Source organism: Schistocerca serialis, chromosome 1 (assembly GCF_023864345.2).
Source record: "Schistocerca serialis cubense isolate TAMUIC-IGC-003099 chromosome 1, iqSchSeri2.2, whole genome shotgun sequence".
Lineage (NCBI taxonomy): Eukaryota > Metazoa > Arthropoda > Insecta > Orthoptera > Acrididae > Schistocerca > Schistocerca serialis.
In genome coordinates, this window is record NC_064638.1 from 611484445 (window position 1) to 611500113 (window position 15669).

Consider the following 15669-nt stretch of genomic DNA (forward strand, 5'->3'; position numbering starts at 1 on the left):
CTGACTTTTTGGGTTACATTCAGAAGTACAATCCAGGAACATTATGTAAAGTATACATATACCATCGGTGACCATGCAGCTTGTTAGAATGAAATTACAATGAAATGAAAATCCTTAGCTGCTTATAGGCGTTGACATACGTCAAGGGGGACAGATGAAAATGTGTGCCCCGACCGGAACTCGAACCCGGGATCTGCTGCTTACATGGCAGACGCTCTATCCATCTGAGCCACCGAGGACACAGAGGATAGCGCGACTGTAGGGATTTATCTCTGGCACGCCTCCCGCGAAACCCACATTCTCAACGTATTGTCCCGCACTACAATCGTAGTGCCCCCGCCCATTATAGTATATGTATAGTTAAGACTCACCGGCCACTTGACCATCTTCTTCTTCTGTGCGAATGCACAGACAGTGCCTGAACTCTTACGGGACTCTGCAACGCGCCACGAGTAATGAGTATAATGGGTGGGGGTTCTACGAATGTAGTGCGGGACAATACGTTGAGAATGTGGGTTTCGTAGGAGGCGTGCCAGAGATAAATCCCTGCAGTCGCGCTCTTCTGCGTGTCCTCGGTGGCTCAGATGGATAGAGCGTCTGCCATGTAAGCAGGAGATCCCGGGTTCGAGTCCCGGTCGGGGCACACATTTTCATCTGTCCCCGTTGACGTATGAATGTAGATGTATTGCACATCCGCCTACATATTGCCTCCGTAGGGACCGTGAGGCAAGTATTCCCACGCTCCACATGCTATTGCAAGTTGAAGAACCTAACATGCTGTATCCTACTAAGTATGGTCCTTCATGCTCTTCAGTCGTCATCGGAGTATGTACGTAGCTGTAGACATACTTCGGCGGCACTGTCTCATTGCGGAACTCCTGGGCGCTGGTCGCTCCTGGTGGCTGTAGATGTTCCTCCTTGGAGTCGTGAAGAGGGTGATTCGTCTTCGGTAGACAGCGAGGTGGTGTGTGGGACAGGCGGCAGGTACCTGCAGCTGCGATTTTATCAATATTAATACACTCACTCATCACAGGCCGACAGAACACATGCTACGTGCTTTTTATGCCCTATATACACCTCGGGAAGAATTCAAGACTTTTGAATATGAATATTCCCAAAATATGTCTGATTTATTATTGACAGGTGACAACCTGATTTAAAACCATATACTGCTACTCAACGCATGAAAATATGAAGAACCACGATTCTACATCTAAGGGAGAAAACAGTTATGTAGCATTAAAAATGACAAACTACACTGCACAACACAATTATAGGATTACTTTTTCGAAACCCCGTAATTCTCTCTCATAGCGACGTATTTGGCTCGAAGGTGCCTACAACATTTCTATGTAACGAGGCGCCCTGCGAAGCCACCCTCGCTCTCGGCGATGCTTCAAAAAGCAAGGTGTCGAGACATGCGAAAACAAGGCCTGAGCTCAGAAGGTCATCTCAAGTCACATTGGCACCAAATTTCACCACAATTCTGTCCAGCACAACCGCGGGCGTGTCATAAGACCGGAAGCTCGTCGCACTCTCTCTTGCCAACATCTCACCGCTTCTTTTGACATCCGAGGTCAGAACCATAATACTCAGCGCTGTAATCAAACACTTTTCTTATGAGTGAACAAGGGAAACATTTTAGGCCCACCGCGGCTCAGAATCCGTAGGGGGTTGGCATAAAGGCCATCAATGAAGCCTTCACTTTCATTGCGCATACTGATTCCCACACATTTCGCACTCGAAAAAGATAGAGTGCCGTGTTATTAGCGGACGACGCTTTTGACAACCTTCGACAATGTCGACACCCCAAGGAAGAGTTTTCTGAGGATATCGTTGTCCACCAACCCCACTGAACCTGATCTAACCCCTTTGGAGTGCAGTGCGACCGCAATATTTGCTCTGGTGTAGAAGGTAGGGCCACTAGGAACTGTTCAGAACCATTAGACGAAAACTGAACACGATCCAAAGTAACAAAGGGTTCTTATGCTTTTTCAGTTCTCCCGATTCGAGCCCCCTAAAGAACCAAAGGGTCTCTCCAAGGCCCCCCAATCCGATAACACCCTCGCTGCCACCCACCCATCTTTAAAAATGTACCTAAGTAGAGACAATCTGTGACGAATTCCTAGGCGCTTACTGGCAGGTAATCCTTTCGAAACCCCTCCAGGTTCGCATGTCAAGTGAGATGGGCAAGAGCAGCAATATAGCCTGCCTTCAGGTATCCGTAACTCTCTTCACGGACTATGCCCGTAGAGTTATATTTGTAAGGTGCTAAACGAAGGTGGGTGCTAGACGAAGGTGGGTAGGTGGCACCGAGGGTGTTACGGAGCTTGGTTGTCTTAGGGCGACCCTTTGCCGTTTTGTTCACGCCCGTGTCAGTGTCACAATCCACTGTGATCGCACCACGGGAGCGTCACAGGAGCGAAACATGAGGGGTGAAACTCACTTCGTTGCTTCGGATCACGTTCAAATTTCATCGAATTGTTTCGTTCGGTCCGTAGTGGTTCCATACAGAGCAAAAATTCGGTGGTACTCTACTCAAAAGTGGTGTGATCATGTTCAGTGAAGTTACGAGCCCACGATGTCCTTAGAGAAGGGGTACGTCGTCCATCGGCAGTCAGGAGTGTCAAAGGTTGTCAAAAACGATGTCCTACAGCACATCGCCCTGCGAACTGCCGTTTTCCACAAAGAAATGTGTGGGAACCAACTCTGCAAGGGAAGGAGTGGTTCCATTGAGGCCCTTATGTCACTTCCTAAGGCCTTATTGTGTTGATTCTGAGCGACGGTGTGTCTGAAATGTTTTCCTCGGCCTCCCATAAGGAAACCACCAGGTTTGAAGCCTGGGAGTTACGGTTCTGACCTCCATTGCGGAGGAGTCAAATGAAACGGTGTAAAGTAGGTAACAGTGGGTGTGATATTCTTCCGATTGTGGGACACGTCCTTGGTAGCATCGGGCAGGAATTGTGGTGAAATTTGATGCCAGTGTCAGGTAACTAACCCACCTCACAAGTGACATAAACTTCTGAGCTCTGGCGTTGTTTTCTCATGTGCCGACGCCTTGCTGTTCGTAACGTCGCCGAGTCCGAGTGTGATGTCGCAGGGCGGCACCCATTTACATCATTACAGAGAAATTATGTAGGCACCTTTGAGCCAAATTTCAAGCTTGTGCGTCGCTGTGGGCAACAATTACTGTGTTCAGAAAAAGTGATCCTTTAATTATGTTCCGAAGTGTAGTTCAATAAATGTGTTTTTACTCATGTACTGCAACTAATATTTCTTTCGTACTGTGCATCCTTTCTTACCCTCCGCAAATAACATCTGATAACTATCTATTTTTATAGCAGTAACAAATCTACTATATTAGGTGCAACTATAAGATCACAATTTTTCAGTAATATTACATGTCGTCAATGTACTGGATTCTTCACTTAATATACACTCCTGGAAATGGAAAAAAGAACACATTGACACCGGTGTGTCAGACCCACCATACTTGCTCCGGACACTGCGAGAGGGCTGTACAAGCAATGATCACACGCACGGCACAGCGGACACACCAGGAACCGCGGTGTTGGCCGTCGAATGGCGCTAGCTGCGCAGCATTTGTGCACCGCCGCCGTCAGTGTCAGCCAGTTTGCCGTGGCATACGGAGCTCCATCGCAGTCTTTAACACTGGTAGCATGCCGCGACAGCGTGGACGTGAACCGTATGTGCAGTTGACGGACTTTGAGCGAGGGCGTATAGTGGGCATGCGGGAGGCCGGGTGGACGTACCGCCGAATTGCTCAACACGTGGGGCGTGAGGTCTCCACAGTACATCGATGTTGTCGCCAGTGGTCGGCGGAAGGTGCACGTGCCCGTCGACCTGGGACCGGACCGCAGCGACGCACGGATACACGTCAAGACCGTAGGATCCTACGCAGTGCCGTAGGGGACCGCACCGCCACTTCCCAGCAAATTAGGGACACTGTTGCTCCTGGGGTATCGGCGAGGACCATTCGCAACCGTCTCCATGAAGCTGGGCTACGGTCCCGCACACCGTTAGGCCGTCTTCCGCTCACGCCCCAACATCGTGCAGCCCGCCTCCAGTGGTGTCGCGACAGGCGTGAATGGAGGGACGAATGGAGACGTGTCGTCTTCAGCGATGAGAGTCGCTTCTGCCTTGGTGCCAATGATGGTCGTATGCGTGTTTGGCGCCGTGCAGGTGAGCGCCACAATCAGGACTGCATACGACCGAGGCACACAGGGCCAACACCCGGCATCATGGTGTGGGGAGCGATCTCCTACACTGGCCGTACACCACTGGTGATCGTCGAGGGGACACTGAATAGTGCACGGTACATCCAAACCGTCATCGAACCCATCGTTCTACCATTCCTAGACCGGCAAGGGAACTTGCTGTTCCAACAGGACAATGCACGTCCGCATGTATCCCGTGCCACCCAACGTGCTCTAGAAGGTGTAAGTCAACTACCCTGGCCAGCAAGATCTCCGGATCTGTCCCCCATTGAGCATGTTTGGGACTGGATGAAGCGTCCTCTCACGCGGTCTGCGCGTCCAGCACGAACGCTGGTCCAACTGAGGCGCCAGGTGGAAATGGCATGGCAAGCCGTTCCACAGGACTACATCCAGCATCTCTACGATCGTCTCCATGGGAGAATAGCAGCCTGCATTGCTGCGAAAGGTGGATATACACTGTACTAGTGCCGACATTGTGCATGCTCTGTTGCCTGTGTCTATGTGCCTGTGGTTCTGTCAGTGTGATCATGTGATGTATCTGACCCCAGGAATGTGTCAATAAAGTTTCCCCTTCCTGGGACAATGAATTCACGGTGTTCTTATTTCAATTTCCAGGAGTGTAGTTTCCTGAAACTCTGTAAGCAGCTTTTTGGGGGATGGTTTGGATCTACCTTCAAACGACAGGCAACTCAGGTTTTAAGCATTTCCGTGACGATACGTTAGTTGGGAAACACTAAGTTTTCCTTCTATAAATTTTTTTCGTCCTGTACTTACAGAGAACTAATATGCGTGCTGAAAGATTTACTGCTTCATTAACTCTTAATTGAGAATTTATTAAAGCTGACTGGAGAATCCGCCGTTATTTCTTGGAACTACCGAGCTGCTTTTGTTAATACTGCGGACACTCTGCATGTATATACTGTATGTATATACTGAAGACATGATTTAATATCACGTAGCTACTGAATATATCGGTATTAGCTGGTAGTTCCGCGTAAACGCAACGACCCCACTGTTTTAACTCCAGAGACGTTTAACTGAACAGGTTTTCTGAGAGTAACTTTCACCGCAGTCTTAATCAGAGATTTACCTTATCGTCTATCTAAAATTTGTTAGGACACATACGACACAATTCGAGCAAATTATTTTAACCCTAATACCTTACTACTGAGCATCACAATGACTAGCATCTACCGAAATAAATGTGATGACACTTCAGAATCACTCTCGTTTTACGTACTTCACAGTATTTCGTTAGTATGTGCGAATGTATGGTCCCCTTGAAAGAGAAGGTTTTCCTTTGCTCAAATGCCGTATATGGGCACTTTTTCAGCTACTTCTTTCGTTGTTTATTCAATACAGAGGCCTAATACGGAACAAAAACACTGCGGTATGCACATTGTTTTCTTGAGTGATGCAGCGGATAAAATTACATGCTGGCGACGTGCAGGTCACGAGTTCGATTCCCGCCTCCTGTTGTTATATTTGTGGTTTCTGGATAATTTTGGTACGTTCTTACAAATGAAATATTAGACTTTACACTTCCTGTACATGCACACAGCACAAAAATCATGCTATGCCGTACATCTCAGCTTCTAGCCTAAATTCGGGGAAGAAAGGCTTCCACAAGTTTTTTTCATACGTACATCCAGCTTGGTAACTTGCGTGAGAACGCCTGGAAAACTACCAACAATTTTCATTAAGTTTACATAGCTCTAACTAAAAACATGCAAACTTAGAACGATGAAAATTGTGGACAATAGGAGTGTTTCTTGCTGAACATTTTTATACGCAATTAATCACATTAGTTCTCATATTGACTTTATCACCGGCCGGGGTGGCCGAGCGGTTCTAGGCGCTACAGTCTGGAACCACGCGACCGCTACGGTCGCAGGTTCGAATACTGCCTCGGCCATGGATGTGTGTGATGTCCTTAGGTTAGTTAGGTTTAAGTAGTTCTGAGTTCTAGGGGACTGATGACCACAGAAGTTAAGTCCCATAGTGCTCAGAGCCATTTCAGCCATATTGACTTTATCGCCATTTTCTGTTTGCCGATAGATATTAGGGAACTACGCACAGATTAACTATGTTACTTATATGGTTGAAACTTTAAGTACACTTTAACAACGTGTATATGTGAAAAGTAGACTACAATCATGTCATTTCAGTCACAAGTTTTTATTCTAGAAATATTTACATGTAATAATCAAAATTAAGTTTACCTTTCTAACATTAATCAGTATACTGTTGGTAACTAGTTAGTGTCTGTAGTCTAGTTTACTCCAAGCAGTATCAAGAAACATCCCAAAAAATTTGAAACCTCTAGTTCAAATAGATTTTTTGTACATAAAATAGACATGTCAGAAAATTCAGTTCTCGGGAAATTTAGTTCAAAGTTATATTTGATCTGGGTTGTTGGTAACGTATTCCTTCTGCATAACCTTCCTGTTTTACAAGTGGATCTTCTCTCTTCCTTTTTTTGTTTCTTTGCCTCTTTTGTTGCCTCAAGGGCCAACTTTCCAGCTTTGGCCACCAGTTGTTGTCTTCTACAGAATCCATAAGGTATGTGTAGCACAAGAGGTACCAAAGCTCTTTTTTGCTCTACTGAACACTTGCTGCTTCTTGTGTAGCTGCTAGCAGTTGCCTCTTACGAGGTCACAGTAAAAAACAGCACTGGCTGGTCTAAGTTCAGCCCTGCCTGTAATGTCTTAAGCACCTATTTATGGTAACCTGTTCGACATTTCCTCAGAGTTTTGATTGATTGGAGCCATAAATTTTGGGTGTAACAATTTCTTCTATTGTTCGTGTATACACAAGGTTCGTCAATAAACAGCCGCCAAGTGTTTCAGGAAATATTTTCAGCTGTGTTTTATTAATTTGTAACGGAGGGAAGGATGGAATCTGTTCAGACCTCAAAGACCATTCGTGTGGTGCTTCATGTATCATTCAGTGGTGTTTCCTTGGTGTGATATTCATCACAAAAAGGTTTATATATTATTTTCTGTCCACAGACGACAAAGCTCGCTAAACGTAACTGATTGCGTCTTGAGACCAAACACGAGAAGAAACACATTCAATCCCACCAGCAGCTGTGATGTAATTCTATCCCACTCTCCGCACTTTTCATAAATTCGAGATGGACTGTGACTAACAGATTTATTCAACATTGACTACTCCACTTGAAAACTGTTTTTTTCTCATCTAACATAACGGACTCTTTCAGCCACTAAATAAAATTGCTTAAACATGTCTGTCTTTCTGCATATCGACCTTTTTAGCAATTCTTGCGTCGTCAGCTTTCTTCGTGTGGTTCAAGTTTACATATATGGTTTCGTTTTTAGAAATTACCCCCAGCTTTACTAACATCTGTTGGATGACCGACCAACCTCCTACTGGCAGTAATGTGGTAGGTTTTGTGGGGGATACCTTCCATCAACAAATGCAGCAAAGCCTGATATGAGACCACTGCCTTTAAAGCAATCGATGTATTCCAGTTCATGCTGGAAATCAAAATATCTGGCCCACGACAGCTTGTTTCACATAAAAGATTATCGCCTTCTCCTTCCAAGAATCGGGTGTTGTAGTGACCTGTTCTGGTCCCTGTAGTCCATCCACCTTTTACAAAGACTTGTTTGCTCCTTTTTTACAGTCGGACAATAATTTATTATCTTTTATGGCAGTCTATTTTCTGTCATTCTGTGTACATCATCCTTCTATTTTATTTTATTCTCTTCTATCTTCCCTGTAACTAAAATAATTATAAATCTGATCTTATTGTTTCATCCTTTATTTTATTGATTTTATTACAGTTCCTTACATATCTCATGAACTTCATCTCAGCTGTTCCATGTATGTGAATTTTTTTCTTTATTGTTGTCCATGATTCGGAACCACAAACAAGAGTCGGTACAGCCATAACTATGCTATTTATTTTGTGTTTCCTTTCTTGTTTACCTTCCTACATCTATTCTAATTGTTGCGACGACAGCTTGAAATTAATTAACATTTTTCTCAAAGTTCTGTCACAGTTAAAACTGGTATCACATCCTACATAACTGAAATGGGATACTTGGTCAAAAATTTCCTCATCTACAATTATTTTCGGCCTGAGAGGATTCTTCCCTTTGACAGTCATTCTCTTTGTCTCTTTCATACACACACACACATATACACACACACACACACACACACACACACACACACACACACACATATATATATATATATATATATATATATATATATACACATATATATATACTGCTGTTAGTAAATTATCTTTTCTTTCTTGTATAATTATCTGATCATTAGCATATAGCAAAGTATTTAACGATATTTTAGATCCTATTTTAATACCTAACTGTGTTTCCTCTTTCCATTTCGTAACTAGGTCTTAGTATATAAATAAATAAAGTGGATGGTAGACTACACGCTTGTCGAACACATTTCATCCAACATTTTCGCGCATGTACTAGTAACTATTTTCGTGTTTACATTTAGACTCTTTAGAGTATTAATAAGGTGTTTAGGAAAACTTTTTGTTTCTAATATTTTCCACAAAAGCTATCCTCTTACCTTAGTCATAATCGATATTATGACTGACGTTTTACAATAATTTGTATTGCTACAGATATATTATCTTCACACAAATGTCCTTTCCTGATACCTGACTGTTCTTCCACAATTATTGTATCAGCAGCAAAGTGTAGTTTCTGATTAAAATTTACCGTATGTCCCTCCTATTGCCCTTTCTAAATGTATAATTTACTAAGCTGTGTTCCATTCGTCAGGTTTAAAACAGTTCTTCTAACACATAATTAAAAATAGAGAAAGAAAAATTTTGAAATGATTCCTCTGTATTAGAATAATTCAGCATCAACTCCACCAAGATCAGGAACTTTTCTATTTTTTTTTACTTTTAGTACTGTCTTTAATTCTATTATGTCTAAACTACAGAGTTATTATCTGTTTTTATGCAGTAATTTTCTTGGCTGTCTTCATCATACTATTGATTTGTGTAATGTTGTATCATATTGAAGTTTACAATATCTTTCTCAGTTTCATTCATTTACTTAAAAAGTTTAAACGCTATGTCCTATGTTCTGTGAATACAATATTTAACATTAGTGCTAATCTTTCCCAGGATTCTGCAATGCGCCAAGCCACCTTCAGCCGAAAAAAGCGCATCGTTTGTTTATGTCGCCTCAACTTATTATCGACATTTTATGTGCTAGAAGAATGAAGAGATTAAATTGTTTATATAGTTTTCTTACATTGTTGTTTTAAAATGTTGTAGCTACGTGACACTTGATGGTCGAGAAAAGCTGTGGCCTACCAAGTCAGCGAGTTAGCAATGCCCAGCCGATTGCTGAATCGCGGCGTTCCGCAAAGGTAACAAATACGATGCAGCTGGCCGCTACGAACTTTTGCTGGTGACTGCAAAAAAGAAACACTTTTTGTTAAACAGAGAATTAGTGCGATATATTTGTCCCTTTAGAATTTCAGTAGTATCCCAGTACTGTTCGAGTAGTGAGCCTCTAGGCAGATTATCTCAAGAGTGTGGTGAGATCGACTCACACGTACGATAATTGAACCAGTCTGCAACCGGGATAGAACTCAAATGTGTTCAAAGCAGTTCTAAGTTGAAACTTCCTGGCAGATTAAAACTGTGTGCTGCATCGAGACTCGAACTCGGGACCTTGCCTTTCGCGGGCAAGTGCTCTACCAACTGAGCTACCCAAGTACCTCGTCTCCTACCTTCCAAACTTTACAGACGCTCTCCTGCGAACCTTGCAGAACAAGGCAAGGTCCCGAATTCGAGTCTTGGTCCGGCACACAGTTTTAATCTGCCAGGAAGTTTCATATCAGCGCACACTCCGCTGCAGAGTGAAAATCTCATTCTGGAAACATCCCCCAGGTTGTGGCTAAGCCATGTCTCCACAATATCCTTTCTTTCAGGAGTGCTAATTCTGCAAGGTTCGCAGGAGAGCTTCTGTAAAGTATGGAAGGTAGGAGACGAGGTACTGGCAGAAGTAAAGCTGTGAGGACAGGTCGTGAGTCGTGCTTGGGTAGCTCAGTTGGTAGAGCACTTTCCCGTGAAAGGCAAGGTCCCGAGTTCGAGTCTCGGTCCGGCACACAGTTTTAATCTGCCAGGAAGTTTCATATCAGCGCACACTCCGCTGCAGAGTGAAAATCTCATTCTGGGCAGTTCTAAGTTGTTTAGAAAGGTACTTTGAGAAGATTATCGGCTTGTGTAGGAACTGATTATTTCGCCGATTTTGGTAGGGTGTAGACTCACCAAGTATAGGAAAAGCTCCGATCTATTTTAATGTGAGATTAGTTTCTCCAAGATGTGATTAATTGTGCTTTGTGCTGCTTAATAGACACGCAATGGTAGGCGAACCGCATGTCAATATTTTTGTGAGATTTTTCGTTGGATGGCATATGTGAGGAGACATGTTCTCGCGAAGTCGTTTAGTTGTTTTGTGGTTGACGATTAAAACACGCCCTAAGAGATAGTACCGTTGCATTGTATTATTGTGGTTGTGTATGTGTACGCAAGCACTAAGGAGTAGTGACTTAACGATATTTGGCTTAGGATGTATTGTGTAACTTGGCCGTGAGCGTCGCTCTATAGTAAATTCTGGAAATCTTGTTGGATGTAATGCATGTGTAGTCTGTATCAAAGAGAACGGTCGTCCCACGCAATAGTTATTTACTGAGAAATACTCGGAAGTTTATCGAGAATATGATAACTTTTCCCTGTGGCCTTAAACGGCAAATCAAGAACCATTTAAAAGAGAACACACTAAGAGATCATGGAGTGCTGTGTTTAGGATTTTAAATATTAGTTGGTCGCGAAAGTCAACAACTGAAGTGGCTGAGCTTTGTCTGAATCCTTTGAATTGATGTATCTGAAAAGTGGCGGTGACACTAAGGTTTTTTTGTTTTATATTTTTAAATTACATTTCCGCTTAGTGGGGTTTGAATAGTGAACCAGCACTTGTAAACACAACACTGACTTGTACCTGTGGTTGATTTCATTGCAGTAATGAAAGAAAATTGATTTAACAGAAAAAAGTCAGTATCCGACTTGTCTTTTATCCCAAAACTATTACAAGAAAAAAATTAATCAGTTCTTATTTGAAAGCTGACTAATATCAGGAATATATCATTTTGTAATCAAGTAAATCAAAAGGCCAATAAAGTGGAAGGTAACCCTGGTGGGACTATTTGAATGACTGTGAGTGTAGGCAAAATGTAGTGTACGAACAACATTTATTTTCCCAAAACAGAGATAAATTATTCTAAACAAGTTAGTGATTGAATACCGTAAAGAATTAATAGGTGATTTAAGACTACACTGGACAAGGATCCTGGGTGGCAGAGACAGTTTAACTAGTAGAGTGAGTCAAGTACTCTTCCCCTAAAAATATGGATAACGCAATCTGAATTGATCTGACGCTGAGAAGACTTTGTCTGATCAAATGTACTGAAGCTTCGCTACATAGGTGCAGTTGAGAGCAAGTGGCGATTGAGATCTGTACATCCTGACAATGCCGGAGCGGCAGTACATTACCCTTGTACTTCGTGCGGCGATGTAACTTGCAGCTGGCAAGATGTATGCGGCAAAGGTGAGACGTCGAGGCGGCAGCTGTGAATCGATCGCGGCCACGAAAGAAATGCAAAAATTTCACGGTCTAGCGATCAGGCAGGCGGATCGCAACTTACTCTCTATCAGAGTGCTGAAATCGCGGTAGATTCCAGTGTGTGACACACTCGTTCGCTGGTCGTACCGAAGACAAATTTAGCTCACTTATACGACAGAGCGCACAAGGATATCAAACATCAAGACCGGTAAACCAAAAACGAATAAGCCTGATCTCGGCAAACGAGTAGTCTGAGTTTGAAGTCACACTGGTGGTATAGTAAGAACTTCATAACAGGCTCCCCAGTTTAAACTACTAGAGTGATGTCGGTCTCAGGACAGATCCCAAGTACCAACCAGGCATGCCAGAGCTTTGACCACAAGTGCTTACCAGACCAAAGTCCCACACCCAAGTGCTTCGCACCTTTCCAGATAAAAATTCCGCAAAATTCACGAACGACACTGCCTTCACACTGTCTTGAGCCAAATACAGAGCTCTAGAGGCACTAAATCTCCGATTCCATATGACACCACAAAGTCATGTCGAACCAGGGCAAGAGTTAAGAAACTTGCATCTCTGAAAAAAAACGAAACCGCCAGTTACTGGCTTTTCAAGTTTTCACAGAGGGGGATGGAATGATTTTTTTCCATAGTCGTGTCTCTTTGCGTGGCAACAAACGATCAGATACAATCTCAAATATCTTTATCTAAATCGCTTGTGCCTTGGGGCTTGTTAGTCCTAGCTATGAGGTGTAATAAAGATTCTATCTCTAAACGTTTCTCAGATGCCGGTTTGTTCTTATACAACAGAGGCAGGCAGGGTATTGGTCCACTGGCCTACTTGCACTATCGAAAAACACGAAAACCTCTGAATTTTTATTGTGTGTGGCTCTGCACACAATGCCCAGTTTACGACTCCACTCTGTAGATTCGTTCTTTCAGACCGTCGCCCCCAAGCAGGCTTCCACTGGCGCCACAGCAGGTATCGCAGCACTGTTCTGCTGGAGTCCTGTCTCAGCTACAGGCTGAGCTGTCTGCCCTGTACAGCTGTGGGCCTGTCCGGCAAGATTTACTAAGGGGTGGGCTCGCCGTCAATTGCTTTCCACTCCAAACAAGCAGTTTCTATGAGCTAAGAAGCATAAAAATACCTCGTGCTTTTATCGCCATACCAGGCTCCATCAACATCTGCTCAAGCCATTAATTTTCTAGAGTCTCGCTCAAGGTGCATCAGGTTGCAATGAAAACTTTAATAATTTTCCATATGCGAAAAATAGGTGAGAGAGTAACTTGTCCTCTCTCAAAACTAAAAGACTGGAATATTAGTTATATCAGAATTTAAAACAATGAAAGAAAAGGAATAGTATTTTTCAGTGAATGACTTGCAACAAAAAGAAAGCTAATTAATCCTTAAGCATGGAAAGTAAGTTTGTGTGTTATGGAAAACTATTATAAATTATAAATGAAAAGTCAGTCCATTTAATTCTGAAAGATTGAGTTCCACGAAATACTTTATTATGATAAGATTTCAACAGTGTCAAGGATATTGCTGTAGCGAGCCGCTACTTATAGAGGTTATCGTTGACTGACAACGAGATATAAACAGTATACAAGTATATCTTTGCCTTGTGGACCTATTCGCCAATATAGGTTGCTGTTATTGGTAAAGTAAATACATCATTCCTACTCCCCGTAGATTGTCGCACCTAGTATTTTTCTGCTGACTGATACTAGTTTGGATGGCAGATTATCTGCCGAGCCTAGTGAACCCTGATAAGCAAATGCGTTGTTGTAATTAATATCAAGATAGCTATCACTGGCTCCATTATACCACGAAAAGTGTTACTGTAACCATCCTTTCGTGCATAGTGAGGTTGTAGCCAGTAGTAGTCTAATTTATAGCTTGAGAAGCTGAATATAAAATATTACGTGACGTTGTTGGATAGTACAGACGATTATTTCAAGTCACACCGATTATGTCACTGAGTGTAGGCAACTTGTTGTTAGGACAAGTAATACTAGTATTACGAGAGTGAGCTACATCGCCTGACATTTATAAAGGGTAACGCAGTACAATTCACTATAGCATCTTTTAATTAAATTTTTGTTTTAGTTATTTTCTGTTTATATTTTTCATAAGTTTCACTGATCCATGTTTGTAAATAGACATTACAAAAATTGTGTTTCTCTTTAATATCGTTGACTATTTTTGTGGTCCATACGTTCAAACACCTTTTTGTAGTGTGATATTTTTTCATAGTATCTCATTAGTTATTTCCAATATTTCTGATTTTAATTATTCTCTTTCTTGTTCAATATTCTCTTTAGTTTCAACCATTTGCAGTTTGTATGTGAGTTTTTGTTGATACAAATTCGTTATGTTACCCTCCAGTAGAAGACGAAATTTAGATTTCAATTTTTGACTTAAGCTTTTCTTTGCATTTGTTTGTTTACTCCATGTTGCTAATATTTCAATGTCTGAACTAAATAGAAAGTGATCAGTTTATATTGTTATCTCTAAATACATGAGTACATCTAATTTGAGAGAGGTTTTTTTGTTACCTCTTGCATTATCGTTTACAGAGCGCAAACTTCTTCCGTTCCTGCTACATTTATTTACGTAATTATTTTAAAATATATATATGTGTTTTTTAAACGATAAAAATTTGGCAAAATCTTTTAATGTTTTACCATTGTCCTTCAAAGTTATTTCACCAAATACGCCTACTGTGTTTACTACTGGTAGATTTACTATGCTTGCTTTTATGTCTACTAATATTAACAGATAATAAGAATCTTCATGTTTCCCCTTCTTTAAGTGCATATACTACTGTGACCCAAAAACGAACTTTATAAATTCTAAATCTAGTAGTTACTTTCATTTCATCTATATAGTCATAAAAACTATCTTTCTTCTCCATTTTTCATCTGAATAAATACCTACTCCACTCAGTGATCATTCCATTTGTTCGACTTCAATGAAAATTAATGTGCAATTATATAATACTTTCATCCTGCTAGTATCTTCTTTGTTTCTGTAATTTCGACACTATTTACACTTTTTTGTTACTGATTTTCTATAAGTTCTGATTCCTTTTCATTAAAACCTCCTGTTATAGTCCAAATACCTATACATAAAATGTCTTTGACTACGCCGCGCGGTCTAGGGCGCCTTGTCACGGTCCGTGCGGCTACCCCCGTCGCCCCGCCGGAGGTTCGAATCCTCCCTCGGGCATGGGTGTGTGTGTTGTCCGTGGTGTAAGTTCGTTTAAGTTAGATTAGGTAGTATGTAGGCCTAGCGACTGATGACCTCAGCAGTTTGGTCCAATAAGACCTTACCACAAATTTCCAAAGTTTTTGTTTGACAACAGTCGTTTCCTTTCATTATCATCTCGTCGTTGTCTTCGAAAACTATCTGGCTTATTAACTGCAGTAGTTTAAAAGCCTCCTACATGTAGAACATTAAGTTTTTATTTAACTTGTGCTCCAGACACGCTAAATAATAAAGGAACATAATGTGTAGCACACAGAAGTCATCTTTCTTTTCAACTATCTCAATGTATATACAGCTGCTGCGAGAATGGGCAACACAAGAAACTTACCAGACTTATTCCTTGGAGATTTATGAGTTGTAATTTTCTTAGATATGGATGGGTAACCAGCCCATTGTAGAAGGCCTGGGCTTAAGAGATCTACCTTCCTTTTCGATCTGTTTTCGATCACAGTTTTTTCCCCTAGGGAAACTGGCTGCGCCATGCCTCGAGAACCATCGGTAGCCAGTGTTAT

General features: G+C 42.0%; 1 non-coding gene across 1 annotated transcript; it reads left to right on the forward strand.

The window, feature by feature from the left end:
• Positions 1 to 569: 569 nt before the first annotated feature.
• On the forward strand, positions 570 to 643 carry Trnat-ugu (transfer RNA threonine (anticodon UGU)). The gene has a single exon. It is a non-coding gene; the product is annotated as a tRNA-Thr (tRNA).
• Positions 644 to 15669: the final 15026 nt, after the last annotated feature.